General features: G+C 37.9%; 1 pseudogene across 1 annotated transcript; it reads right to left on the minus strand.

Annotated features, from left to right (window-relative positions):
- Positions 1-1661: 1661 nt before the first annotated feature.
- LOC311611790 (mitochondrial import receptor subunit TOM40 homolog) lies at positions 1662-2309 on the minus strand (annotated as a pseudogene). The gene has a single exon. The product of its transcript is annotated as a mitochondrial import receptor subunit TOM40 homolog (transcript).
- Between the last annotated feature and the right edge of the window lie 14191 nt (positions 2310-16500).

Raw genomic sequence — 16500 nt, forward strand, 5'->3', positions numbered from 1 at the left:
TATATATGATCTAGCCCAACCTCCTTATCTGACAAAAAGAATAAATGATATACTGAAGGTCACAGAGCAACAAATAGAGCTTCAGAAAACGTCTGTGGGAGGTTTTCTTTGCATGATCACTTGCCCCATGTTGGACACATAGTAGGTTGCTAGTATATTTGTCTAATGAATGAATGATTGTATGAAAGCACTTATCATAACTAATGGGTGTCCTAAATATCTAGCATCTTCCTGCACAACTTAAAAAAGTTAGGAGTCTAGCCGAGGGAAAGTAAACAAGTAAATCTCCTGGCATCATGAGTATTTTTGTCTGGATGAAGTTGCATTTATTTGGTGTTCAGTTCATTAGTGCCTGCAAGGCCTTCAGTGGGCACTGACTATACCATGAGCCAGTGCCCCTAAAACCCCACACGGAGTGCTGCCCACCCCCTGCCAATCACACAGCATTTTGAACCCTTCACTCTTCATGGACTTCTCATCCATGGAATGCGGGCTCCATAAGCCAGAGCCTGTGTGTGCTTACCTCTGAGTCTTCAAGGCTGAACACAATAAAGAGCACAAAGTTAAGTGCTCCGTTGAATTTATGAAGCTCTGCCTAAAGATTTGGTCTCTACTGGACTTTTTCTAGAGCGGGCACAGGATTCTCAGTTCTGTTCTGTAAGGCTACTACAGCTCCGATCCCTTGCCTCTGGATCATCTCTCTCTGATTAACCTCTGCTTTTACTTCATCTTAAACTATGACCCAAATTTATTGAGTTCCTAATCTAGAGGTCTGCCAGGGAAGCCTAACTACTCACACTCAGAAAGGATGTGAGTGAAAGGGTGGTCTTCTAACCCTAGGACGTGATGTCCTCTCTGCAGCATCCAAAGTGAAAGGCCTAGCAGTGATCAAAAAGGAAAGGGGATGCCCACTCTCCCCGCCCCCATGGGTATTGTCATCAACCTTGGAAATAAAATGAATGAAATATGTTTGGATCCAATAGTGATGTGCCAGACTATTGGGGTGAGAAAGGTGTAACAGAGGAAGCTACTGCATTAAGAAGCCACATATATATATATATATATATATATATATATATATATATATATATATATATATATATATAAATATATACACACACACACACACACATATATACATACACACACACACACACACACACACACACACACACACACACATATATATATATATATATTTTTTTTTTTTTTTCCTTCCTGTAAAATGTCCCAGTTCTGAGTGGATGGGAAAGTGGATAGGGAGCAGACCTGGATGGGGAAGCTCCTCTTCTTGCTGCCCCCTCAGGGCGGGGCCCCAAGATCTTTGGGGTGGTGTTGATGGTGGTGTTGGTGGTGGTGCCCCAAAACCTCCCTGAGATTGTCTGGCAGCCTCTGCCCCTGGTGCCCAGAATCTGGCATGCCCCTCAATTCCAGAACCCCTTCTGGGCCCCAAGTCCACTGAGCACACAGACCCCAGTGCTCTGAAATCTGAAGTGCCCATGGTCCTAGAATTCCTCCCTCAGCTGCTGGGGTGATGGCACCCTCCTTTCTGTTGCCCCCCTGACCACCAAGGCGGGAGGGGAGCTTAGGTCTCCCTGTTGGGGGAGGATCAGGGGGAATCTCAAGGAGGGAGAGAGTGGGAGGCAGGAGCCAGGAGGGGCTCAGCCAGTAGTGAGGCCAAAGCCACACTGGAACTTGTTCTTTCGGTGATTCAGGAAGCTCCGAGGGCCAGCGTCAGGGGCAGGGACGGTAGCTTTTTGTCCAGCGTGGCGCCCATGATCCTGTTGCTGTCCACAGAGCCTTTGAAGAGGAGGTTGGCCTTGGGCAAGTCCAGCTGGTACCCGAAGGAGACACTCGTGTCTTGCATTCTTGTGCCTTGCATCCATGCCTGCCTGCAGCTGGTCACTGGCTTTGTGGTAGTTTGTCGCATGCATGCCCGCCTGGCCCAACGTTACTGTCGCCAACCAGTTGTTCAGTGTGTATTTCCCAGCTAGAGTCATGACAGTTCCCTCCTCCCCAGGCCTCCGGTGGTAGACCAGCTCTCCACCCAGTGCCAGACATGGTGTGATGCTCTGGAGGAAGTGGGCCACGAGGACTCCTGAACCCACCAGGATGTCTGGGTTCCCGAGGGTGATGGCTGCTGTGAAGTTAGAATCCAGGTACTCCCCATCCACCTGCCAGTTCACCAGCTTTGACTGCTGGGTCTGGATGGCCATCTTGGACCTCAGGTGAATGACCTGAGTGTTGAGGCTGCCACTATGTTCCATGTCACACACCAACATGGGGAATGCCTCTGTGGGACTGCACATGCACAGGAAAGATCAAGGAATAATTAGGAGCACCGGCTTCGACACTCCCCTGTCTCCCCTAAGTCAGAATTCCAATAAACAGGGCAGGTGGCCTTCCACACACTTCCCCTTTATCAGAATGTCCTCCTTATGAACTTTCCAACCAAGCCTCATGCTTCCCCACACCCCGGCATTCCTGCCACTCAAGCTAGAAAAGCAGGGAACCAAGGTAGGGAAAAGCATCAGGAGGAGAAATGCAGTGGTGGATTGGATGCTGGAAATCAAAGATCGGGTTGAGAGGACATTGGCAAGGCACCAACAGCATCTACCACACTTACGGGCGAATCCTGGCTCTGCCACTTATGCTTTTGGGTAAATTACTCAATACCTCTGTGTCCCCGTCCTCATTTGTAAAATGGGGATGAGGACACCTGCTTTCCAGTGCTGTGAGGAGTAAATGGAATCCTGCATGTTCATGAGCACACATGTCCTGAAGCTGCAGAAGTCATATGCTCTTACTAAGTGTCTGATGTATTTATGAATTGCCTGGCTGGTTCATCCACTTATCAGTTACCTGGTTTTCCAGGAGGACTGTCACAGATCTGGTGGCATAAATATCCCACAGTTTTAGGAGCCTTGGGACACTGTGGTGTTAAGAGTGACGGATGTTGGTAGCAACCTCTGTATTTTAGGGGCATGTAGCTAGCATTACGTGGGAAGTTTGGGATCAGATTCTAGTTGTAGGCTTGTATAGAAATATGTTTTCCTAACCAGACTAAAGTTTCTTATTGGTTATTCCCCCCCCCCCCAACTGATCACTATGTTCACATTATTAAGATTTTGTCACCTCAAGGGGCATCTTCAATTTAAAAGAAGAATTACCTCAGCTTTCCTCATTTTGTCGGCAAAGAGAATGCCAAGAAAGAGCAATTTACCAGGGATCCCCATGGAAGGAAACTTTTCTATGGCCAAGTTATTACATACAGAATTTAGCCACATAATCTCAAATGGCTCAGTGATGATTGGAGGGTCAATGATGATCTTGAAACGCTAAATTTTGGGAACTACATGCTGACATTTTTGTGAATGCTAATCTAATGTACTATAACTTAATAAACATTGAATACTAAGTATTGAAAATATTAAGAAAAATGAGCCACATGACAAATTGTCTTCAAGTAATTAGTCTAGGCTAAACAGGAAGTAGGCATCAGAGGAGATCAAAACTTAGTCAAACTTGAAATTCTGACCTGTTAAACTGGAGCAGGTTCAAAAACCTCTGATGTTTATGATACGGTCAACTTTGGAGTCTACATGCCTGAACAAACCTGGTAAAATTTTGCAGTGAATAGACAGACTTTAAAAGGTAGAGTTTTCTGTTCCGTGCAGTTGGATTCAGTGCACACTCCTGTGTCGTTGTCTGTCACATGGGTGCAAATTGTGAAACCATGACCAATTTTGGAGCTCTAAATGTAACTCCACTCCCCACAATTCCTGTAGTCCATGATTAGTTAGCTACTCCTAGAAACTTTTAACTTGTTCATTCTATGTTTATTAAAATTTGTTTTACTCTCCTTTACAAAGGGATTTTATTATTGCTGAGCCACATAAACCTCTTAGTAATTTCTTTTGGTAGAAATAGGAATATTTCTGAAAAATTAAACAATAGAAGTAGAATTATAAACATGGTAAATGGATGAGAAATTCTTGTTAATCTTTGTGTTAACTCTTTTGTTTTTTTTAAAGATATGTTTTATTTTTGTAGTGTTGTAATTTTCATGGAGGAGTTTTCAAACCTATTCTAAGCAAAGTTAGAGAGCAGAGTGTAATGACCTCTTTTACTCATTCCCACGTTTCAGCAAAATGTGAAAAGAGCTTCTATACATTTTTATTTCTATTTCCCAAAAGTACAATCCTGAAATTACATTTTTCAACCCTAAAAATAAATTTTGTAATTCTTAGACATATTGCACTTTTAATTTGCTAGTTGTCTATGCATATGTTTGGATCTCAGTTCATTTTTATCCCTTGGATCAAATACCATCTTTGTGCTTCTCTTTGTCTTCCTCGCTTTCTCTCTCTTGTTGGCTGGTTCAGTCTTATTCACCTGGGGCTTTCCATGGATTAGGAATGGCCCAGACCACACTACCATTATCTTCTGGCCTATGGAGAAGAAGGATCCAAATCCCCCTTGATATGAAGACAGCAGCTGGTCTAGAAGAGATGACCAGGATGGCCAACAGCCTGGGACAAATTTCCAAGGTCAATGAAAAGAGAATCATAGCTGTTCAAACTTTGCTTAACTTGAGGGGGATAGGTTTCCGGATCAGTGGAGAGTTTCCATGGGAGATTGGAGATGAATCTTTTATTTCTTTGGGGTAGCTTAGCCATTTGCCCATCACAATACGTGTTTATCGTGAGTCATGAATGAGAGAAAATGAGTTGAGGATGCCAGAATATTATTCTTGTATTTCGCTGGAACTATTTATGCTGAGCTGCTTTCACTTACTACCTCCTGTGCTACCACCTGCCAGAAACAGCCCGCCTCATCGGAGTGCCGTCTGGTACTGCTGGAGCATGAGGGCCTCGGCCTCCCTGTGAAGGTGCTGCATGTTGGCACTGCGGGCCAGCAACCCCTCATGCTTGAACGTAGTTGGCACCCACAGGATGAGCAGGAGTCATTTATTTTCTGCTCCAAGTATTCTAGCTAACCCATATCCACTGACTATGAAATCACAGTGTTAGAAAAAAAAATTGCAGTCTTTTCTGAAATTATTGTTTTTCTCTATTTAGAAAGTAACGTTTAATTTACTGATGAGCTAGCATAGGGCAAGTGTGTGTGTATATGTGAGTGTGTGTATGGGTGTGTGTGTGTGATGTCAGCGTTATCTTTGCTCCCATCAAAATGTATTGAATTGTGTTTTGGATACAGAGTGAAAGGGACATGGGAAGGGCATCTTTCCAGTCTTTTGAGGTAAATTACTAGAAGGTAAAGAGAAGAACTGCAGGTGAAAAGAAAAGTAAAACAAATGTGTTGATAAATGTTGATAACTATCCTGGTTAAGTCTAGATAAACCCCAACCTCAACAGTGAGCCTAGGGCAGTTTGGAAAAATTAAATAGGTTCATTCCTTCCCAACTTTGAATTCCTGAATACAGAGAAAAAAATTACTTAATCTAAATGGTCATTCACTTTTGCTGTCACTTCCTTGACTGTGAAACATCTATATGAGAAAGAGATCTATTATTTTGAGTATTTTTCAGCAAAAGCAGTCACCTACTGACTGCATATGTGGTATTTTTTTTTTAAAGATGATTTGATAATCAGACTTGGAGGGTGCATATTTCTAGTGAGTTACTTTTCACTTACTATTGGCTAGAACTCAGTCATGTGGTCATAACTGCAAGGGAGAAAGAAAATGTCGTCTAGCTGTGTGTCCCAGTGGAAGATACCTTCTCTATGACATTGTCTTTCTAGTTTAGGATGAAATGCTATTTAGTAAATTTTTGACAAGCATCAACATTCAATATCTTTTGCTAGCACCAGACAGAATGTAGAAGACGGAAAGATACTGGTGTTTGCAATTTGGGAGAAGGATGCTATAGTCATATTGGTATTGCTGGGATGAAAACTCTGCAGGAGGACATGGTTCTTGTTTGAATAGTTCCCAGCTGAGTCCAGGATGTCCAACACACTGCGTGACATATATTAGAATTTAGTAAATATGTGACAAATAATAAATACATTTTAAGTTAAGATAGATCATGCCTCAAAGTCAAAGAAAAGAGTAGACTATGTGTGGATTGTATTGAGTTCACATTTGAAGCTGACATGACCACTACGCAAAAGAAAGCAACGGAAGCCATTTAATAATGTTGATTTTTAAAATATTAGCAAGGACATGATTTTTCTTTTTCACAATAAAAGCAGACTTTTTTGAACCTTGACTCTACCTTTCATGCAAACTGAGAAACTTCCAGGGGATATGCTACAATGAAGATAAGTTATTCAGTATTTCCAGGCAATAACAGTCTTCTTTTATCACTCACCATATCAATAATATTTAAAGAACCCTCCAAAGACACACATTAGTAGACAAATGAGGTAATAAGAATTTCTTTTACTTAAGCATGGCTATGTACTGGATTTATCTGTCCAGTATGGGTCATTACCAATGTCACAAGTGTTTCCAGAAGACCTGCTGTCATTACCAAGCTTTTATTAGCAACTGAAGTGTGGAAAATGTGACAACAGATTTTCTGCCCAAGTCTGCATATCTCTTCTCATCCCATATCCTCATCAATCCTGGCTCTAAGACCCTCTTTGTATTTTTCAGATTTTGAGAGATGTTTACACCCTACTTTCTGAGCAAGAATTGTTAGGAGTGTGTGGTACCATAATTCAATGTACTTAGGGGACACAGTGTTTGAAATTGTGGTGTCACTTGAATGAGGGACTAAGGATCAGTATTTTGGAACTTAAATCTCAACATTTCTTCATATGTTTCTACAATATACTTTGGGTTTGATTTGTATGAGACATTTAGGATGAAGTTGAGAAATGTATTCAGTTTGGAGCTCAAGGTAAACTTTATTTCACAGTGACTAAATTAAACCTTCTTTAAATGACTGCTTTGGGATTTTGATATAAAATAATCTCAATCATTAAATGTTATCAGTAAAAAAAATAATAACCACTGTAACTTTTTAAGTTAATTCAAACCTTGCTGATTCTGTTTTGCTTTGCATCTATTTTTATTAGAAATCTTGTCCTCCCACATCTTTGTCTATCCACATCCTGTCTGTTGGGCAAGGTTTATGGCCAATACCACTGCCTTCCCCAGACTTCGAATGTGATGTCTTCCTCTTTTAAACATTATCTAATCTTGTTTGTTAGTGACTTGTCTAATTCTCCCCCACCCTGTTACATTATTTGTGGAAAGGCATTGTCTATTCATCATTTTATTTCTCCCAGGATCCAATCACTGAGCCTATCAGATAGTTGTGATGCATGTATATGAAGCAAAGGAATTGTATTTGAAATGGCAGACAGTTAAAAATTTTAAAAATGTAGACTTATGGGGTCTTCCATTAGTAAATCTATTTACGGCTTCAGGGTCAAGTTATATTTATTGGAGTAGGAAAATTGTCCCTATTTGTACTGCTGAAAGAAAAGTATGAAATGGTGCCCTTAGAGAGGACAGCCAAAGGCAGTAGCGCTATGGCAATTCCAACCATACACTAAAGAGAGAAGCAATGGCTGCAGACTCTCAGTATAAAGCAACTCTCAGTATTAACTTGGGCAAAGGACTTAAATTCTTTGTGTTCCATTTTCTTGTAAATAGAAAATAATGCTATTTAATTAAAAGGGTTGTTTTGAGATCAAAATGAGTTAATATTTGTGAAGTGTTTAGAAGAGTAGTTGATATAACTAATGCTCAGTAAATGTTGACTGCAATCATTACTACTATTCTTTATAACTTTGATATTTAAAAATTTTATGAGGATGCATGGAATTTTTTCCACTCAGAGCTGAGCAGTACTTTCATTTTTCTGAAGACTCATGCTCTTAAGTTTTAGGAAACCTCTGTTTACTCTGTTTTCTATTTCTCAATCTTTTGATATTGGATTTTCCAGTATTGGAACTCCTGGATTAAACATTTAGTAGTAATTTTTCTTATATTTTCTTGTTTTATACTCAAGGAAAAGTGTTGTTTCCATTTTATTCTGATCCATATATTAAAATTTATATTTTGGGAATCTTATTTTCCTTGTTCTTTATTCCCTCTTCATTGCAACTTGTTTTGTTTTATAGATGGAATAACTTCTCTTCCCTGATTTACTTCTATTTTCTCCAACATCGAATTTTTTTTATATTTGTTTAAATTTTGGTCTTTCTGTTTTATCCTGCTGGTTTCTACTATGTGTTTGGTCAACTTTAGTGGTCTTCCATATTTATCGCATAGAGACCACTGCTGGTGCATGTTGCTTCTATTACTGTGTAGGCAAAACTGCTTTTCTCTAGTATGATTGTCCTCCACAGTGTTTCTTCTCCAAATTCCTAAATGTTATATTATCTGTGTTACATGCATTTAAAAAATGTTCATCTTTTGCTCTGCCTATTAGATGTCTTTTTTTAATCAAATTTTGTAATAATTTGATAGGCAACAATTCTTTTCTTAATTCTATTAGTGTTATTTAAAAAGTTTTCAAGTCCTGTTGGTGTGGCTCAATAGTTGAGCATTGACCTATGAACCAGGAGGTCAAAGTTCAATTCCCTGTCAGGGCACATGCACAGATTTGGGCACAGTTCCCAGTAGGGGGCCATGCAAAAGGCAGTCGATCAATGATTCTCTCTTATCATTGATGTCTCTATCTCCCTCTCCATCTCCCTCTCCCTTCCTCCCTGAAATTAAAAATATATTTTTTAAAAAGTAAAAGATGCCTAATCTATGATGCAGTATTTTAAAAGAGAAACAAAAGCATATACCCAAGTCTTGTACATAAACATTAGTAACATCTTGATTTGTTATAGGCAAAGAATTATAGAAAAGTAAAAAAAAAAAAAAAAAAAAAAAAAAAAAAAAAAAAAAGAAGAAGAAGAAGAAAGAAAATGAAGGAGAATGGAGAAATTGGCATAAACACACATTGGAATACTACTTAGTGACAGAAAGGGACACTTGATATGCAGAAAACATGGATGCATCTAGTCATTTTACTGAGTGAAAGGAGTAAGTTAACAAAGAAAAATGCAAATTAGTCTATAATGACAGAAAGAAGGTAAATATTTGGAAAGGAGTGGAGATAGGGATGGATTACAAAGAGCCACAAGGAAACATTTTGGGATGGAGATTATGTAGTCTGGTTTCATGGGTTCATAATTATGTCAGAAGTGATCGAAGTACCCAGTCTAAAGAGGTGCAGTCATTTTGATCTTATCTCCAAAAGTTGGGAAGTGTTCCTTAACTAATACTAATTCTCCTAACAATTTGATCTTTGATTCCTTTTGGGGCAATGAAGCATTTGGGATTTTTACTTTTCCTCTTCTTTCCCTGGAATGTCCTTTCCTCCCATTTTTCAACAATCAGCAATTAGAAAATACCATATATTTGATTAAGCATCTAATTTTAGCAACTTTATATTCCAGTTCTGGGGCTCTGATATGAACATTTTCCTGGCATTATTTGTAATAATTACTATGCCATTAGTGATGAGTGTTTCTTTGGGTCCTGTGTTAGGGTTTATGGCCTATTCTGTTAAATCCTCAGTTTTGACTTCCTCCAGTCATCTTTCAGTGACATGAACTTTATGAAGAATAATTTTATAAACAAGGTGGTATATTTTCCCAGTATTGAAAAATCTGAAAGTGTCATTTTTTGTCCATATATTAATGATCAGTGGAAAGTGAAGAAAACTATATTTAAATATCTACTATATTTTAAGCACTTTAAAAAGTCATTATCTCATTTATATGAACCCCGTGAGATAAGTATTATCTCTGTGTTACAATGAAAAGTGTGGCCACTTGGAAAGATAAAGTATTTTGCTCATATATCCAGTACATGAAAGAACAAGGGATATGATTTGAACCCTGGTTGTTGTGCTTCCAAGTTTCTCCTCTTTCCTCTATCAGTGTTTCCCAAAGTGTGGTACTTGTACCCGCAGGGGTACGGGAAGAGTTTGGTGGAGGTACGCATTGCACCAGAGTTTGGTGGGGATATGCACTGCACCGTGCTTAGCTGTGCCTAATTCTACGTTCTCATGCGTACGAGGGTACTCAGCGTTACGAAAATTATCGAAGGGGTGCACATATGTCAAAAGTTTGGGAAACATCATACTTCACTGTGGTATATTTTCACTTGACGAGGAATCAGTTGGTTGGATTTTGCTTTCCTCATGCTCTCTTAGCATCAGACAGGAATGTCTTCATCCTATGGACTCAGAAACACTCACAGATTCTCATCAACACAAGCAATCTCTTAGCAGCCTCTCAACTAGATGCTGGAATAATAATAGCTATTGTTCACTCAGCATCTACAGGGCTGGGCCTGGTGCAAAGTGCTTTACTATTTAAGTACATGATTTCTATTTTACAGATGAAAAAACTGAGGCTGCCTATTGTCACGCAGCTGGTAGGCAGTGGAGCCAGGATTAGCCTACATGTCTCTCCAACTCCACAGCTCTTGCCTTAACCACCACATATCTCTACCTTCAGAAAGTCAGTAGCCAGTGTCCTTGGGCATACCTATGCCTTCCTAATCCAATTCTTCTGTTATTCCCAATTGTGTTGGTTTGATTGAATCTCTACCTTGGCTCTCTGATTAAATTTTTTATCTTTAAAATAATTTTGTATTGAATTTATTGGGGTGACATTGGTTAATAAAATTATATAGGTTTCAGGTGTACAATTCTGTAGTACATTATCTGTATATTGCACTGTGTTCATCACCCCAAATCATCTGATTAGATCTCAAGTTCTCCTGTTGAGATTGGAACTTCCCTGAATTTTGGTTCATTTTGTTGGATGTCATCAGACATCCCAGCCATGGCATCAGCACTTTCAGAGCACGCCAACTTGCGACTGACATTGAATTACATAGTGAGATCCTAGAGCGAGGAGGAGGGAAAGGACAGGGCTGAAGAGTTTCCAATATTGCCTTTCTGTTATTCATTTTGAGTCATTTCCCACTTGTTAACAATTCTATGAACATGAGAAGAAGGACACTTTGTTGTATGAACAAAACCCACTAAGTGAGAGTGTGAATTCTGACAGCATGTCTGTAATAACAAAACTTTATTAAGAGGATATAATCAGGATGACCTGTGGAACAGGAATTTACTTGTATTTCTTCCTATGGTTGATATGTTTGAAGACATATCCATGAGCTCTGAAATAGAAATAGACTTATCTCTATTTTATTTCATAGTATTCTTTCACTCATTTTTTACCTTTAAGTGCTTATTAAGTTTAATTTTTCTCTAACTCCAGATTATCAGCTGCAGCTAAAAGCAAACAAACATGTCTTTATTACATCATACATTATTTTTATGTATGTGTACCAGTGTTGGTGAAATTTGTTGACCGTTAATTAAGTATCCAACTTCACTGAGGAGTAGTTGTTTTATTACCCAGGGTTAGATTGATAAATTCCTTGCCTTTATAATATATAGACAATTCATTTAGAACTTTTCCTCAAGAAATTATTACTCTTCATTAATTAAATGAGTAGAGAAATTGACGACTGGAGGATATAAAAAATGTCCATAAAAGTGAAAAATTATTTATTTTTCAATCAACAAGTATTTGTTGATTAATATTTAGTATTGGTTTATGAATTCAGATTGTTTTATGTAATATTTTCTATCATATTCTATCCTTGATATTTATTCTCCAGGGAGAAGTGGGACAATATTTATCAAACACTATTCCAGGTGAATCATGTCACATATTTCAGGTACATCTTAGTGTCTAGTCACACCTCAAATTGTTCTAGTCTCAAGTAATAGTCATAAATCTCAAGATTTAAAAGATTATTTTCTCTAAAATATTTTTAGTTATGTTTTTTGTATATATAAATATTTAACATCAAGACACTTCTTTATCATTTTATATTCCATTTTCCAAGCTATAATGCATATTTGCAAGGAGGAAGATGATGTGACACTAATGTAGTTACATCACTGGTTAAATTAATTTATGTAAAAAGTGCTATTTTAAATGGATGGACCAATTTTCTATCAAAATTCTTTATTATAACATGAAGTTAAATAATGAAGACCTGAGTATAATACAAACACTCCATTATTCTAGATTCCTCTTCTGTTCTCACTGTATATACCTCTACATGGCATTCATGATATTAAAATTTATTTATTTATTTATTTTTGGTTTAATTTTCCCAAATATGAACTTAAAGAAGCTCATGACTGTTTGGATCACTGCTTTATCCCCAAAGACTAACTCAATCAGTGTTTATTCAATGAATCACTTTAAAAGGAGTCTTCTTATTAGGCAAATAATTTAAATATTTAAACAGTACCTTACTGCTATCTTTTAAACTAATTTCTCAACAGATTTAGTGAATGAGACAAGCCTGTTGAATAAATGATGCTATTCAAACTTTAATTTCCTATTTCTGGTTCTCTGTCTTTGTTTTTGAAACTTTGTGCACTGATTTTGTTATGCTTTTCCACAAAATTCAATGTTTTGTTAATTTTTGTAAGAAAAAAATCTTAGAGCACAGTTAAAATTTGAATCATAAAGTACCTAAAGCATGTAGTTCATCTAAGAATCCTAGCCTATGAATAATGATTTTCCTAGAATATATTTGTGCCAGTTCTTGTGTTTGGAAATGTTATATAGTATTCATTTGCTCCGTGTATTAATTTGCTGTTGACACCCTTAACAAATTACTACAAACTTAGTGACATAAAACTATACAAATTTATTCTCATACAGTTCTGGAGGTCAAAAATCTGAAATTAGTTTCACTGGGCTAAAGTCAAAGTGTCACAAGGTGGTTCCTTCTGGTGTGTCCAGGCGAGAATTCATTCCTTGCCTCTTCCAGCTTCTCCAGCCTACATTCCTTGGCTCCTGTCCTCCTTCCTTCAGCCAGCAGCTTGCCTCTGTCATCTCATTGCCTCCTTCATCTGTAGTCAAATCTCCCTCTTCCTCCTCTTACAAGAAAACTGTGGTTACACTGACAGCCCAGGATAATCTCAGGTAATCCAGGATAATTTCCCCATCTCAAGATCCTTAATATACCCCTCTTCTGGAAGAGCCAGGCCTGAGGCATAGGCGAGAGAGGAGACCTGGAGGAGTGCCCCAAGACCAAGGTCAGTCACGCTGACGGTCAACATTAGCAGTGGGTTTTGTATGCTTAGGGGTCATCATGAACAAAACAAACAAAGACTAAATCAAGCACAAGAGAAATGATGCAATCAAGCAGATGTACAAAGCTATTTAGGCATAACACAGAATACTGTTTTACAGCGAACACTTTGTTATGATTGAAGTGATATAAAGGAAATTTAACCCCACCAAGAACTGAACTAGAAGCCATAAGGTTCCGAGGAAATACAAAAAGGCATACGGAAGATGCGTTGAATATTTTATATCCACCAAACATTCCCCTAATGGTCTGCCAGGTTTCCAAGAAAAAAGTAGAAAGTTCTAATTACAAACTTTAGCCACATATTAATACCGAAGCACTCTTCGTTACAGTATTGGAACTCATCAGTTGTGGTATTAGAATGGAGTGTCATGTTGGCTTATGGCACTACAGATGTGATATTCTGGTTCTGTGTAATAAATATAAAAACAATACTTAAAATTTAGTCACACGTGCCAAGTCTATTTTGCCATATAAGGTAACATTCACCGATTCCAGGAATTAGCACCTAAATATTTCGAGGGGCCATTATCCAGCCCACCTCACTCTTCCCTATTAATTACATTTCTGTATTGAATAATAAAAAAGTCTTAAAATATGTACCGAAACATTTATTTTCATTGATGTGATTCACTACTTTGTGTTGTAAAGAATTAAATGATTTAAATGAAAACACGCTATCTTATATTTTCACAGAAAATACAAATTTTTATCACGTTGTCATTCCCAATATCCTGCATCTGTTTCTTAGGAGTGGTTTTATGGGAGATTGTGAAAAGTCAAAGGGTTGGAGAGGCAGATAGTTTCACTATCTTCACACGCCAGAAAACCGCAACCGAAATTGGTATTTATTTCATTCTTCTGACACTTCTCCCCTTCTGTTAGCTTATTTATTCGTGGAAGATGAGAATGCTGAAACAAAAAATCATATATTTACTCATTTTTGCATCCCTGCTTATAGACGCATTGTTCTCAATATGCCATGCCCTCTAAAATGTCCATCCACAACTTTCAGAGGCTGGCTTTGACTCTGAAGAGCTCTATCAACTCTCTCCTTCCCTAGTAGCATTTTCTTCGTCTTCAGAGCATAGTTTGGCCATCACTGTCTCAGAGAAGTTTCTGCAAGCCCTTCCCACTTGACCTCAACAGATCCCGCCCTGTAGTTATGGCAGCGTTTTTCAACCGCTGTTCCGCGGCACACGATGTTGCCTGGTGTGCCGTAGGTGCAGACAAGATAAGAATTTTATAATTTTTCACTATTTTGTTTACTTAATATTTCATAATAAAGTAATTATAAAATACTTTCTTTGTGTTTATTTGATTCCTATTCAAGAGAATTACTTTATATATAGTCAATATAGGCACAGAGTTAAATTTTTTAACATTTTCTAATGGTGGTGTGCCTCGTGATTTTTTTCATGAAACAAGTGTGCCTTTGCCCAAAAAAGGTTGAAAAACACTGAGTTATGGTATCACTCATCCTTCTAAATCACAGCTTTGTTTTGTTGGTCTCTCTTTTCCTCTAGGTTGTAAGCTCCATAGGGTGGAGACTGTGTCTTTCAGATGGTAATACCTGAAGTTCTGCCCAGCATAGAGCAGGTGTTCAGTAAACACATGCAAATAAGTAAAGGCTCTTTTAATAATTGTGTGCTGATTGAATGAAGTTTCACTTATCAATGAGTTTACCAATTCCATGAATTTTTCTAACATTGCAACTTTTGACACATGCACATTCTGTATAAGGTATGGTAAGAAAATGGGAAAAGTTGCTCATTTATTAGTGTTGATATTATAAAAACACAAACATGTAAAATATTTTATGTGTTTTGGAGTGGCATCATATGGATAAGATCATACATTGGCACATGAATTTGTGGTTTTGGCCCAATGAAATAGTCAAGATAGAACAAATGTGTGTCAATATCCCTTTGAGAACAGTGTTGGTAAATTGCAGAGGTTCTACCTAAGAACTTTGACAAAGAAACTATTGTTATTATACATAGCTAATTAAAATTTTACTTCCAGTAGAGGCAGTTTTTGTTTAATACTTTGGTAGCTAAACCAATAAATGAATTTTTTAAATGATCCTTGTGGAAATTCAGAATATTGGGACTGTGAAGGACTGTAGAGATAATTAATTTTACTGTGTTAGTTTTTTAATTTAAATTCTTTATTGTTTAAAGTATTACATGAATCTCCTTTTCCCCCCATTGACCTCTCCCTGGCCACCCCCAACCCCCTGCACATTCCCTCACCCCCTACTGTCTGTGTCCATTGGTTATGCTTATATGCATGCATACAAGTCCTTTGGTTGGTCTCTTACCCGCTCACCCGCCCCTCCTTCCTTCATAGGTTGGACAGTCTGTTCAATGCTTCTATGTCTCTGGTTCTATTTTTGTTTATCAGTTTATGTTGTTCATTATATTCCACAGATGAGTGAGATCATATGATATTTATCTTTCTCTGACTGGCTTATTTCGCTTAGCACCATTATCTCCAATTCTATCCATGCTGTTGCAAATGGTAAGAATTCCTTCTTTCTTACAGCAGCACAGTATTCCATTGTGTAGATCGACCACAGTTTTCTAATCCAGTCATCTGCTGATGGACACTTAGCTGTTTCCAGATCTTAGCTATTATAAATTGTGCTGCTGGGAACACATATATACTTTCTAATTGGTGTTTCTGATTTCTTGGGATATATCCCTAGGAGTGGTATTACTGGGTTAAATAGGAGTTCAATTTTTAATTTGTTGAGGAAATGCCATATTGTTTTCCACAGTGGCTGTACCAATCTGCATTCCCACGAGCAGTGCAAGGGGGTTCCTTTTTCTCCTCATCCTTTCCAGTACTTGTCGTTCGTTGATTTGTTGATGATAGCCATTATGACAATGGTACTGCATTGTCGTTTTGATTTGCATCTCTTGGATGATTAGTGACTTTGAGCATGTTTTCATATGTCTCTTAGCCTTCTGTATGTCCTCTTTCAAAACGTGTTTACTTAGGCCTTTGCCCATTTTTTGATTGGATCAATTATCTTCCTTTTGTCAAATTGTAGGAGTTCCCTATAAATTTTGGAGACTAAACCCTTATTGGAGATAACATTGGCAAATATGTTCTCCTATACAGTGGGTCGTCTTATTGTTTTGTTGATGGTTTCTTTTGCTATGCAGAAACTTTTTATTTTGATGTAGTCCCATTTGTTTATTTTCCCCTTAGTTTCCATTGTCCTAATGTGTCTGTAAAGATATTAATACAACATATGTCTGCTATTTTGCTGACTATGGATTCTTCTAAGATTTTTATAGTTTCCTGTCTTAC

This window comes from Pipistrellus hanaki (genome assembly GCF_964339955.1).
Source record: "Pipistrellus hanaki genome assembly, chromosome: 17".
Classification (NCBI taxonomy): Eukaryota; Metazoa; Chordata; class Mammalia; order Chiroptera; family Vespertilionidae; genus Pipistrellus; species Pipistrellus hanaki.